The sequence below is a fragment of the Hylobates moloch genome, unplaced genomic scaffold, assembly GCF_009828535.3.
Source record: "Hylobates moloch isolate HMO894 unplaced genomic scaffold, HMol_V3 SCAFFOLD_8, whole genome shotgun sequence".
In the NCBI taxonomy this organism is placed as follows: domain Eukaryota; kingdom Metazoa; phylum Chordata; class Mammalia; order Primates; family Hylobatidae; genus Hylobates; species Hylobates moloch.
Window position 1 is genome coordinate 116,237,163 of NW_026652283.1, and position 13,071 is coordinate 116,250,233.

The 13,071-nt window shown below is 35.6% G+C and overlaps 1 protein-coding gene across 3 annotated transcripts in view; it reads left to right on the top strand.

Annotated features, from left to right (window-relative positions):
* The window catches only part of DLC1 (DLC1 Rho GTPase activating protein), a 523,594-nt gene that overhangs the window by 86,521 nt on the left and 424,002 nt on the right, over window positions 1-13,071 (top strand). Inside the window, exon 1 of one of the 3 annotated variants that reach the window (XM_058441994.1) lies at window positions 4,624-4,873. The exons of 1 other annotated variant lie outside the window; for it this stretch is intronic. The gene's annotated coding sequence lies outside the window, so the exon portion shown is untranslated. Of the gene's footprint in view, window positions 1-4,623; window positions 4,874-13,071 lie in introns of those variants that run through there. One more of the 3 variants, XM_032162429.2, reaches the window with a different exon arrangement.

A 13,071-nucleotide genomic window follows, 5' to 3' on the forward strand; every position in this document is an offset into this window, starting at 1 on the left:
GTGAACTTATTTAAAGAAAACACATGGGCCATGCGTGGTGGCTCATGCCTGAAATCCCAGCACTTTGGGAGGCCAAGGTGGGCGGATCACAGGGTCAGGAGATCGAGACCATCCTGGCTAGCACAGTGAAACCCCGTCTCTACTAAAAATACAAAAAAATTAGCTAGGCATGGTGGCGGGTGCCAGTAGTCCCAGCTACTTGGGAGGCTGAGGCAGGAGAATGGCGTGAACCCGGGAGGCGCAGCTTGCAGTGAGCCGAGATTGCGCCACTGCACTCCAGCCTGGGCGACAGAGCGAGACTACGTCTGGGGAGGAGGGAGGGATAGCATTAGCAGATATACTTACTGTAAATAATGAGTTAATGGGTGCGGCACACCAACATGGCACATGTATACATATGTAACAAACCTGCATGTTGTGCACATGTACACTAGAACTTTAAGTATAATAAAAAAAGTAAATAAATAATAAAAAAATTCTTGATAATATATTTTTAAAAAGAAAACACATGTAAAACTTACTGAAACAATAAATTAGAAAATCTGATAAATTCTACTTTTATTGCTTCCAATACAGTAACTTCAATAAATTGCAAGGAAATAGCTAGAGATTTTTAGAGGAATAATTTTCATGGACAAAGTGTTCTTACATTTATTACACTAACCGTATGAATGTAGACATTTCAAAATACTTTAAAGGTATTTATTCTCTTTATATATTAATTTCAAGTTCATTGCTATTATAAACCTATTCATTAACAAAAATGGAAAACATAAAAGCTGACTTCCACGCATAATATCACAAATGTCTAATGTGGGTACTGAATTAATGATGTTGCTACTTATTTCATAAAAGAGTAAAACAATATTTTCAAAGGATAGATCTTGCTTTACATAAAGTGTTGTTGAACTGCATGAGAGACACTGAATAATTCTGTACAGAAGTCCAGATTCAACTTTCCTGAAAATATTCGGGAATGACTAGATAAATGATCATAGCTAATGTTTATTGTTTAGGTAAACGTACCTAAGTAGAAAAGAGATCTTCAGGCCAGGCACAGTGGCTCACGCCTTTAAACCCAGCAATTTAGGAGGCCGAGGCAGGCAGATCACTTGAGGTCAGGAGTTCAAGACCAGCCTGGCCAACACAATGAAACCCTGTCTCTACTAAAAATACAGAAATTAGCCAAGTGTGGTGGTGTGCATCTGTAATCCCAGGTAGTCAGGAGACGGAGGCAGGAGATTTGCTTGAACCTAGGAGGCGGAGGTTGCCTTGAGCCAAGATCACCACCACTGCACTCCAGCCTGGGCAATAGAGCCAGACTCTGTCTCAAAAACAAACAAAACAAAAAAGAAAAAAAAAAGAAAACAAAAGAAAGAAAAGTGATCTTTAAAATAACATTTAATCCTCCTCCTGCTATTCTTGTTTCCACGGCGTACCTAATTGTTCCGCCACTATAACGGTTTCACATGTATACATTTAACTTGGAGTTCAATAGAAGAGACAGAAAGATTCTAAAAATACATGAAAGAGAGATGTAAACATTAAAAAAGGCAATAATTTAAGTGGTAAAAACAATTCTAGCTAATGGCTTTATATGGACTAGCTTTTTGCATTGTGACAATTCTTAGTTACGGAAGCTAAGACATCCTTACCCCAGTTAGGTAACTCACACAGGTCACAAAGGCTGTTAGTTTTGGAGCAGACTCCTATCCTGATACTTTGTTTTCAAGTTCTTAACTGTCTCTATCCCCTTATTTGATTAGCTGATCCAGCACAGAGTAATAGTCAAACATTTAAGGAAGTTTGTATTTAGATTTGCAAGTAGAAAGAAGGGGACAAATATTTTGAACTCCTTCCATGTTCCTGACACAATATTAAGTACTTAGGAAGTTTTCTCACTATTTATCTTTACACTCATATTTGGTAAAGCCTTTATAAGACTATAAGATCTGAGATTTGTTTGGAATCAAGCAACTGAACGATGAAAAATAAATATAAGTAATTAAAGATTTGGGAAGTAATCCTATTAATAGAACAATATATTTTTTGTGTAGAAAAGGGTATGTTTATGAGAAATTTACTAATAAGAGTTTCTAGACATCTAAAAGGCATTTGTGAACAGAGTTTTCTTGTTTTCCCAAGCCAATAGAAATAGAAACAAAACTAAATTATATGGCGCGGGGTACAGTATTCATGAGTAAAATGTAACTAAGAATTAGCACGATGCTGATATAATATTGAGTAACCACTGTATATCAGTACTAAAGGGAGAGACAGACATAGAGATATCAAGTCATATTAGGAAAGACATAATATCAATTCTCATTCCTTTCTTCTAGGGTGTTTTTCTTAGGGAAATAAACATAAATACACAAATATTTATGTATATAAATTTCATCCTGCTTTCCAATCGATAAGTTACGTGAAATTATCTCTATTTTTAAAAAGAAACTATTAGAGTTTAAGAAGTTTTCCCAATTTCATAAAGAAACTAAGTGGAAGTCAAGGGAGATAGTTTATGGAGAAAAAATTAAAGCACAAAGCTTGGAGTTACAATATCTGCGTTCCAGTGTGGACCTGGGCACTTTCTATCATTTGACTGTGAGGAAATTACTTCTCAATACTTTATTTGTAAAATAAAACATAAGAACACACACAAAATTGTTGGAAAGATTAAATAGGCATAGTGTCACTAGAAACACTTTGAATATGAATACAAATACTTTTTAAAGAATTTATGGAAGAACAGACTTCTTTCTTGGCCTATGGCTGAAGATTAAATTCAAGAAACCTAAATGCTCATGTTTTTAGTCAATAAGACTTTGATCTAAACTTTTAAAACTGCTTCTGACCAAATGTTTTTATCTGACTACTTCTCATTTTCAAACTCATGCACAGTATAAGTCATTCTTGCCATCTAACATGTATCTAATATGGTTCATGATTTGCATTAACTTTGAGAGATTTTAGTTACCTAATAAGGAAAACAATAGTAGTTAGAACATTGTGCATCTGTGAGTTATCACCTACCCGCTATTATAAGAAAGTACTACAAGATGGTCCTTGCGATATACAGGGATGGAGAATAACAGTGAACAATGAAAATTACTTACAACTTCAGAGAAGAACAGGATGGATGTTAGGGCCAACAAGTTTAAAATGCCTTTTACCTCTTTATATGTTACTCATTTTATCACATCCAAGTGGAATTATTCTTGCACTTCTTATTATTGAAAGCTTCTAGAAATTTGCAAGAAGCACATAGACCCAATAATTAATCTGATCATCAGTCACCAAAAAAAAAAAAAAAAATGCTTGAGTCATAAATAGCAGCAGAATCCATTGATTGTAAGTAAAGTAAAAGGGAGACATTACCGAGCCATTTCCACCAAGCAAGATAATTAAAGTCAGAGATGCTGTTTCCTGCTTCCCTGGTATAAACAATGAAGCTGCTCTACTGGCCTCTCCACAGCCTGGATGTCCCAAGGCCACCTCCCTCTTCTTTCCTTCCACATTCTCTAAAGAGGATTCTGGGTCATAAAGGAAGGAAAATTGGTGTAACTTCTTTCCTGAAACGACTTCAGCTTCCTCTGTGTTTGTATTTGTGACATCTTATTATAAGACGAGCTAACATCTATTATTAATTGATGCACTAATTAAAGCCATACTTGCAGTTTCCATTAGCTTATTCCCTAAATTCTCCAGAGTTGGCTGTCTGGTTTTAATCAAAACCAAATGGTAGTCCAAATTCCCAGCCTGGAGCAGCTAGGAGGAAGTCATTCAAGGGGGGCACAAGAAAGCAGAAAAGATAAACAGATGATAGTTCACAAAATTTGTGACGGACGAAGGATGCAGATACCATGAGCGGCTTTAGAGATGTGATTCAGGAACGCTGCCATGCTAGATGGAAGCAGTTGTAAGTGTTTAATGTCAGCAAGACTCTAATACGATCAAGATGGAGCCTGTCTTCTGCTCCAGCACTGGAGTTTTGTAACTGGAGGATTCTGACTAGAGGTAATGCGCTGCTGCATTTGCCATAACACAAACTATTTTAATTCTGTGAAGGATGCTTGTGATCAGAGAGATCTGGAAGAAATCGTTCTATTAACTGGATGCTTGGGATTTTACTCACAGATGGTCTCAGGGACAGAGTGAAAAGCTGCAGCATTTCCAATTTTAAGTCATGTTCAGAAAAGGTTTTACCATTCAGAAGAATTATGGTATTAAGGCCAAATTCTTCTTGCTCTCTTAAAAGATCTTTTGAAACGAGAGCAAGCACAGGCATTTTGATTAAGCTGTGCATATACATTTAATATAGTGGAAAGGTTGTGGATAGAGAGAGAACTATGTTTTCTTTCTTTCTTTCTTTCTTTTTCATAAGCAGTGTGGGATAGAAAAAGCTCTAGGACTTTATGACTCTCCAGCTAATCACCTCAAGAGCTTTGACAAAACTCACTTGAGTTCTGTGTAAAATCAGAACTCCTAAAACGCCCAGGCGGCTGGGCTCTCCCCTCCTCCCCTCTCTTCCTACAGCCTTTCTCGCATGCACACTCCTCAGAGGCAGGAAATACTTTCCAGGCAATCTGGGCCTGGTTGTAGAGGCCCCTTTTGCAAAACCTCAGCCTGAATTTAGTAGACAGAAGTCACTAGGAATGCCTTGACAGTATCCTGCCTTAGCTAAGGCTCCCTCCAGCTGCAGAGGGTGTTTTTGTTAGAATCACAAGCTGCGTGAAACTGCTCAGAATAGAGCCATGATCTCAACCACGAAATGGGAACTTAGATTTTGGAGAAACTAACGGGGACGGACTTCTTTCCCAGCCTGAGTGCTGAGCAGTGTCATGCCTTGGCGTTTCAGCTCCTCGTTGTCTAGGTAAGACGCTATGGACTATCTTTATGCTTTGAGGCAGTCTTTGAAGAGGCAGAAAGATTGAGATAAATGTTAGCATCTTGCACTGAGTTGGTGACTTCCTAGGTTTTAGAGCAAAGCCATAAAATCAGAAGTGGAAAATGCTTGATAAGTAGAAAATTGTGAGTCAATTCGTTTCAGCAAACTGTCAGTTCTGAAACAGGTTCCATATAGATTTAACTCTTTTCCTCCATGAAGTAAGATTTTATTTTTAATCTCTTTTTACATTTAGCTTACTTATTAATTGAGCTGTCAGATCAGTTTTCCTATTTCTTGGCATAACGTGAAACAAATACATTTTCCCACACATCAGTGTGAGGTGTAAATGAATTCCTCCCCTACCTTCCTTTGCCATCAGGGATAGTAGAAAGCACCCGAGTGACTTTTGCTTAATAATCAGTCTCCAAAGAGTACTTTGTGTCTCATTTAAAACTACGAAGATTGAATTTCTTATTATTTTACCCAAGCCAGTTTCAACCATATGTCAAGCTTCTCCTGTACAGCTTAAAAGTTTCATTTAGAAAAAAAAAGTAAACACGTGAAATTTCAGGAATTATTTCTGCCCTACATAGTATTTAATCTGAGTTTTGGAAATTTAAATGTCAGAATCGAATTTAGTTTATATTAATTTTCGTGGATTCACTGCTTGCTCAGGTCAGATTTTGTGTAATATTTTGAATAACTGAAGTCAATCTCAATGACACTGACACTCATTATAACTCTTTTCAGGTAGCCAGAAATCACTCCAGACATATGGAAACTGTTTGTGTCCTTACTTTATGTAATCGTAAAATTATATTTCCACCTGACGGTAGTCTCTTTAAGGTAATCTTAAATGTTTAAATGTACAATATATTAGAAAAGAAGTTTAGTAATGACCGAAAAAGTGTGGACTTATAATGCATAAGATACCGTTATATTTCTGAATATTTATAATAAAATTCGTCATTTTATAGAAATAAAATGGTACATAAAGGGAAGGAATATTCATGTACATTTTCAAATCTATTAGATGAACACAAAATATACTAAGTGAAAGATGGAGAGCTATTTTGACAGTTGGATCATAAGAAATGAAGTAACTTTTCATTATAAGTTTTTATATAGTACAAGGTGATCATCTGCTGTATTAGCTGTTCTCAAATTTTATGCTAGAATAACTTATATTGATAAATTTTAACTATTCACTGACAATTTGTGTTAAAACTTCTTAAATATGACAAAAAGAATCTACTTTTTATATATGTGAAAGATAAAATACTGACTTATATAAATTATGATTTAATTAAAATCTCCAAATGGAATTTCAGGGAAGGAAAGAACCTAAGAGATTGTATCCTCTAACAATGTCTTGAGGTTGTCTACAAGAAGCTGAGAAATGGGATTTAAAAGCGACCTGTCCAAGGTCACACCTCTAGCTAGTAGAAGAGATGAAAGCAGAACCACAGTGCCCTGTTTCATAATTCAGATACCTTTTTATCCCATCATCCTGCCCTCCCATAATAATTACACATAATGAAGTATGAACATGTCCAGTAGGAGGGTGCTTTGCAGACAGAAATTTGGAGTTCCTCTTATTTAAAAAAGAAAAAAAGGGTAAAACTGTCACCAGTGTTACTTATGTGGGAAAAAAATCATAACTTTAAAAAAAATCAAATTAGTGTGCCTTCAATAAACACTTTACAGTAGTAACTTGCTTTATGACTATTTTATTACATTCAATGTTTATGTCAAGAAAATAAATCCATACGCTAATAATTGTATTAATTTTAATATGGTGTTTCTTTAAAAATAGGGCTAGAAAAGAGCTTTTCTAATTTATATCCTTGTACTCAGATGATCATAATGAAACTATCCCAACCAATGACTTTCAGAGGCAATTTTACAGCAAACCCCCCCAGACATCCTTTCTTCTATCTAGCCTAAATCATTGTTGCTGTAGCTTATTTCAAGTTCTATGTGGGTTTTTTCACTAAATATATAAAAAGCCTAAGTTGACATATAAAAAATACGTCTACATTTCTCCAGCATGTTTGCAATCCCTTAATTGATTTGTTTGTCTACTCTAAGCCTTCTACAAAGTCATTTAATTGTAGAATGCAGAATTTTTACACTATATAAATAAATGTCTGACCAATGTGGTATAAAATGGGAGCATTGGCTATTTCATCTGCATCATGCTTCATATATGACAATATTTGTTGCTGTGTGCGATGAAGCAGCATACCTTCTCAGACAAGACCCTTTCTCATAAACGTAACACATTCCATTTCTAGTAGCTGCCATTTCTTTAGAGAGAATGTGTCATGATGCTTTTTTTTTCCATTTTCATGACCAGATTGAGTTTCCTGATGTTATTACTACTTAAAAGAGACGCTATTCAACACTTCCTTTCACTGTCACCACACTCTACATTATTGGAATGAGAAATAAGTGCAGTAAAGTGGTGGCTCTTATAGCTGACTGCATGATTCCTAGAACGCCTAGTAAAAGAGAGCACACCACTTCATTTTCTTCATAAGGACACTATAATATTTAAAAAAAAGAATTTTTCTGTCTCTGTCTATACCTACCCATACCATATAACTCACTACAAATACTTATGGGATGGTTTAATCTTATTCATAGAGTTTTAGGTCTTACAGGCTTAAAATAGGTCAAAAATGGATCATTTGAAATTTGTCTTTTGTTTGTATTTTATTTGTTTCCTCTTGAAAAATGAGTGATGTCAGTGTGATAAAATGAGAATCACTCTTTAAAAACCATTACAGTGTGGCAAAGTTCCAAATGACCAGGATCTAGATCAGGGATTTTATTATCAAAATAGAGACATGTCAAGAATTACACAAGAGAATTGGAAGAGGACAAGGGAACACTGAAAACTTTCAAGTTTGAGGGAAGTAGTGTGAATATTGGGCCTGCTTTCCCCACACGAAAGATAAGCCCCTTGCATAAACAAGATGGACCAAACAGAGTTACAGAGAAGAATGTCTCTTGATTGACTTTGGTGTGATACAGAAATACAGTGTTTACTTCTATGGTTCTGTTTTGGCTTTAAACTGATAGTTTATAGAGTTTTGATAAATAAATGGGCTAATTTTTAAGAAAGTTAAACAGAATAATAATGAATAAACTAGGATCTTGAGACCCAGTTAAAAAAGATTGTTAATTTTGATTCAGTGGATTAGAGTATATAAATGAACTTTAAAAGATTAAACAGTGACTCAAATGCCAAAAAAAAAAGCTGAAAGATAATGTAAACAGCATGCATATGAACTTGCTCCTTAATTGAGATAAATGGGTGGAAAAGACAATTGTATGTGTGAAAAGGTTGTTTCTGTATTAGCTTGAAATAACAAAGTGTTTTAGCAATGCAATTCAAATAATTCAAAGAGAAAATCAGCCCTGTTAATGGAAATGAGATAGAAAAGAAGTAGGAAGATTAAACAGCAAGTTTAGATACTCAATATCAACACTTATTTGTCAATAAATGTTTGTGAAATGAATGGGAGGAAAAGCAAAGGAAAAAAAAAAAAAGAAAGGAAAACCAGGGTTGAGGAATGGTATTGTGTAGGAGTTGGACTTCTTTCTTATTTTCCAGACATCCTGTAATAATAGAATAATAATTTCTAAAGGGGAAGGAAAATAAGAGGTTGGAAAGAGTCATCAGAGCCTGGGGCCAGAGGTTAACAACACTCTCATTAGATGACATTTCAAGTTCATTAAGCACCAGAAGGAAGCATAGGCATCCAGAAACGGTTTGAAATTAAAAGTTACATGAGGCCAGTGAGAACAGAGCACTAGTGAATTTTCCACAATTTAAATGGGGTGGTGTACTGAAAAAAATAATGGGCAAAGTTAGAAAACTGGCTCTGATTTCCTCTTTACCACTTGACGCTCTGTGATTTGATGCTTGCCCCGTAACTACTTTGAGTTTCTGCTTTTTATTAGTAAAGCAGGCGATTGCCAGGTCATGTTGAGCATTAGATGAGATTTGATGTGTGCAAATTGTTTTGCATACAGTGTAATCAACAAGTCCTTGTTTAAAAAGGCATAAGTCAATTAATCAAGAAAGAATGTGGGAGGCCGAGGCAGTCAGATCACCTGAGGTCAAGAATTCCAGACCAGCCTGACCAACATGGAGAAACCCCATCTCTACTGAAAATGCAAAAAACTTTAGCTGGGCATGGTAGCAGACACCTGTAATCCCAGCTACTCAGGAGGCTGGGGAAGGAGATCACTTGAATCTGAGAGGCGGAGGTTCCAGTGAGCCGAAGTCACGCCACTGCACTCCAGATTGGGCGACAAGGGCAAAACTTCGCCTCAGGAAAAAAAAAAAAAAAAGAATAGAGAATAATAGTGTTTCACTCACATTATGTTCTAATCACTCATCTATATTGAAATATCATGGACATAGAAGAGATAGTTTAAGCTCATACTCAGCCCTGGATTCTGCAGCTAATATCAGTTGAAAGCTAAAGGAGTCATCATCATCATCACCATCACCATTATCATCATCATGATCAAGTCACTTTACATCTAGTGAGTGCTTGAAATGTGCCATGGACTAAGTGTTCTACATATATTATAATCTCATTATTATTAAGTCATCATTTTCCCATCAACAGTTTTTTCATTATTCCCATTACAGAACTGAGAAAACTGAGGTACACAGAATTTAGGCAACTAACCCTAATCACCAGGAAAAAAAAAAGTTATTTCACAGACATCCTCGCAAAAATGGGAGAGAATTCCTGCTCACCAGTATGTATTTGACACTAAGCTAGTTACTCAGTGCTGCCAAAGTTCTTCACTATCAAATTAGAGCAATAATGGTATTTGTTTCATACAATATTTGTATTACTACTAAAGGAGATAGCTTCTAAGTAACATACCAAATACAGTACTTGGCCCATAATAAGTGCTTAATTAATTGAAGCATTTTTTTTTTTAGTATAATTATCATTGCAAGTTTCTAATGCACTTAGTATCTCTTAGGTATTAAGAAAAACACTTGGTGATAAAAATAAGCTCAAACATTTATAGGTAGATGACAAAATTAAGATGAGATGATAGAAATGTATGGAAGACAAAAGTTGATAGCAGAGACATTGACCCCAGGTAGGACACCAAGCTAACAGAAGTAATTAAGTTCCTAATGACATCTCGTTCCTGATTTCAGTGAAAATTATGCTTATAGAATGACTAAAGATGTAATTCCCTACTGTCAACTTGCTATCTGAGCACCTGTGTTGATGTAGCTATATCTGTTATTTACACTTAGTGATTACTGTGTCTACTGTTGGAGTGTTCTTAGAAATGATAGCAAAGCTAAAAATAAAGTGACCACTTAAAGGAAAACCACATCTCACCATGATGATGATAAAACATTATAATCCGTGTTCCTTGTTGAATAAAAATATCTTTTCATAATAAGACAAACCACATTTCAATCATACTGCTTTGCCATTAATAATAAAAAGATCAGCCACACGTTTAATATCAATTTTAATCCTAGGCTATTTCATGTTACATGAAAAATTTCAAGTGAAACAAGCTCAGAGGAAAGGCAATACTTTTCTTTATTGTAAGAGATTCTACAGAAAGGATGTATTATGGCAAAAAAGATAATGAATTTATTTGCAGAATTAACCTAAGGTACAATGTATTTGTAAATGCCCAAATTATTCTGCATAGGATCAAACACTACTATTAAGAAGAATTAAGAAGATTGCATACTTTAAAAAAAAATAACACATGGAGATCCAAATAAAACATAGATACTTAGAAATTACTACATCCGGCCAGGTGCGGTGGCGCACGCCTGTAATCCCAACACTTTGGGAGGCCGAGGCGGACAGATCACAAGGTCAGGAGACCGAGATCATCCTAGCTAACACAGTGAAACCCCGTCTCTACTAAAAATACAAAAAAATTAGCTGGGTTTGGTGGCGGGCACCTGTAGTCCCAGCTACCCAGGAGGCTGAAGCAAGAGAATGGCGTGAACCGGGGAGGCAGAGCTTGCAGTGAGCCAAGATCGTGCCACTGCACTCCAGCCTGGGTGACAGACCGAGACTCCGTCTCAAAAAAAAAAAAAAAAACCTAGAAACCAATATCCCCAGAAAGATCTCAGTGATATCAGGAAAATATCATAAAATATTCCCAGTTTCCTCAAATTACATGTGGGTTGCTAAAGAAAATGTTAACAGAATCTCCAAATCTGGCTGACTTGAGCCATAAAGTGGGTGGTAAGTCAAACACTGCCAGTATCTGGTCTCCTCTCTGCAAGAAAATTAGACACTACGGGAAGCGACATTAAATAGCAGCAACCTGAACGTAAAAATAGAGCACCACTGAAATAACAGCTTGCAGTTTTGCAACACCCCGCTCTTTTCTCATGAGCTGACTTCTAGTGGATTGAAAGAGTTAACTTTCAAATTTGCCTGAATCACTGAGGGCTAAGAATGAGAAAAAAAAAAAAATGTTTTAAGTTGAGTAAAAACTCAGATATACCTAAAAATAGGTTAACAATAAAATAATATTTTTCAGTTGGGTACCTATTTCTTCGTTTTTCTTCTAAAGACTGAAACTGATGGAAGGTTGGATGTGTTTTTTGGAAAAAGTGATACACTACTTATTCCCCTTACTTGGCTCATTATAGATGACTTATTCTTTAATTTGGTAAAGTTTTTGATGCTTTCCAGACAGCCTAAAGACATGGAAGCTACTTCATATATAATATTTTAATCTCCATTAAGCAATTTGCCAATAAAAATTTTAACAGGGATTCATGTTTCCCACTAACATATAATGAGGTATAACAAGTAAATTCCAGCATTAAACAAAGTATGTAAAAGTAGAGGAATAATGATTTTGTGTGGGATTAAGACACATATTGCTACTAAAGAAAGGGAATCTGCATGAAATCATATGGAGGTAAATTCCTGCATCATGTTATTAAAGGTTTGTCCGCCCACAGTCTAATTCTAGTCTTGTCTAATTTAGATTAGATAACATGAATATTCTAAAGGAAAAACACTAATTGTTTTTTACTGAAAGTTGGCTGTCTGGACTGGACTCATAGAAATGCTTTTTTAAAATGTGCTCTTATGGTTTTTGCTATTTGTGTATTTACACAAAGGAATTAAGAAACATAATATCTTCCCTGGGCTTTCTTGCTGCTCCTAAGCATATGTCAATTCAGTTTGGCCGTAAAGAGCATTCCTCTTCATTTATCACTGAGCTGTGTGGCAGTGGGAAGGCGCCCAAATGCACACAATTTAGTTTGCTAGGGAATTTGTTCTTTGACATAATCATTAAGAAAATGGGTTTCATTCTGGCGTCCACAAATGCTCTTTGTAATGAAGATTTACTTTGACATGAGTTGAAGAACTATATTAAGTTGTGCTCCGGTGATCATGTCTGTTTCCAGGTTGTTGATTGTCTTTTCTAGTTGCCTAATTCAATTCAGTAATTGTTTTGGGGGCACATACGATGTACAAGTGTGACTCCCCAAGAGTAGGCTAAGATACAGTAAGATTTCATATCATTACCGGATGTTCAGGTTTCCAACATACACATCTTACCAAGGTGACCCTCACCACATAGCAACAAAATGGGCCAAATGTAGAGGTGTCTTCTTCTTGGTTCATATGCCAAGAGAGCATTTTAGAAAGTGTAAGTTACGTTTAATTAACATGAGATTGTTTCCCTTACATCTTCTCTTCCTTCCCACAGTGACTAAGCACATGCTGTGTGATAGCTGTTTTATATATGTGTGTGTGTATATTTATATACATACATATGCACACATATATTTGTGTGTATGTGTCTGTGTGTATATATGTATATACACATATGTACATATACGTACATACATGCACGTATATGTACATATACATACATATATGCGCATATATGCACATGTATGTGTATATGTATACATGTACATATATGCACACATGTGTATATGTGTGTGTACATAGGTACATATAAGTGTATGTGTACATATATGTGTATGTGTACATATATGTATATATGTGCATATGTATATGTGCACATGTATATGTGTACATATATGTATATACATATGTGCATATATGTATATGTGCACATATATATGCATGTACACATGTACATATACGTATATACGCACATATGTA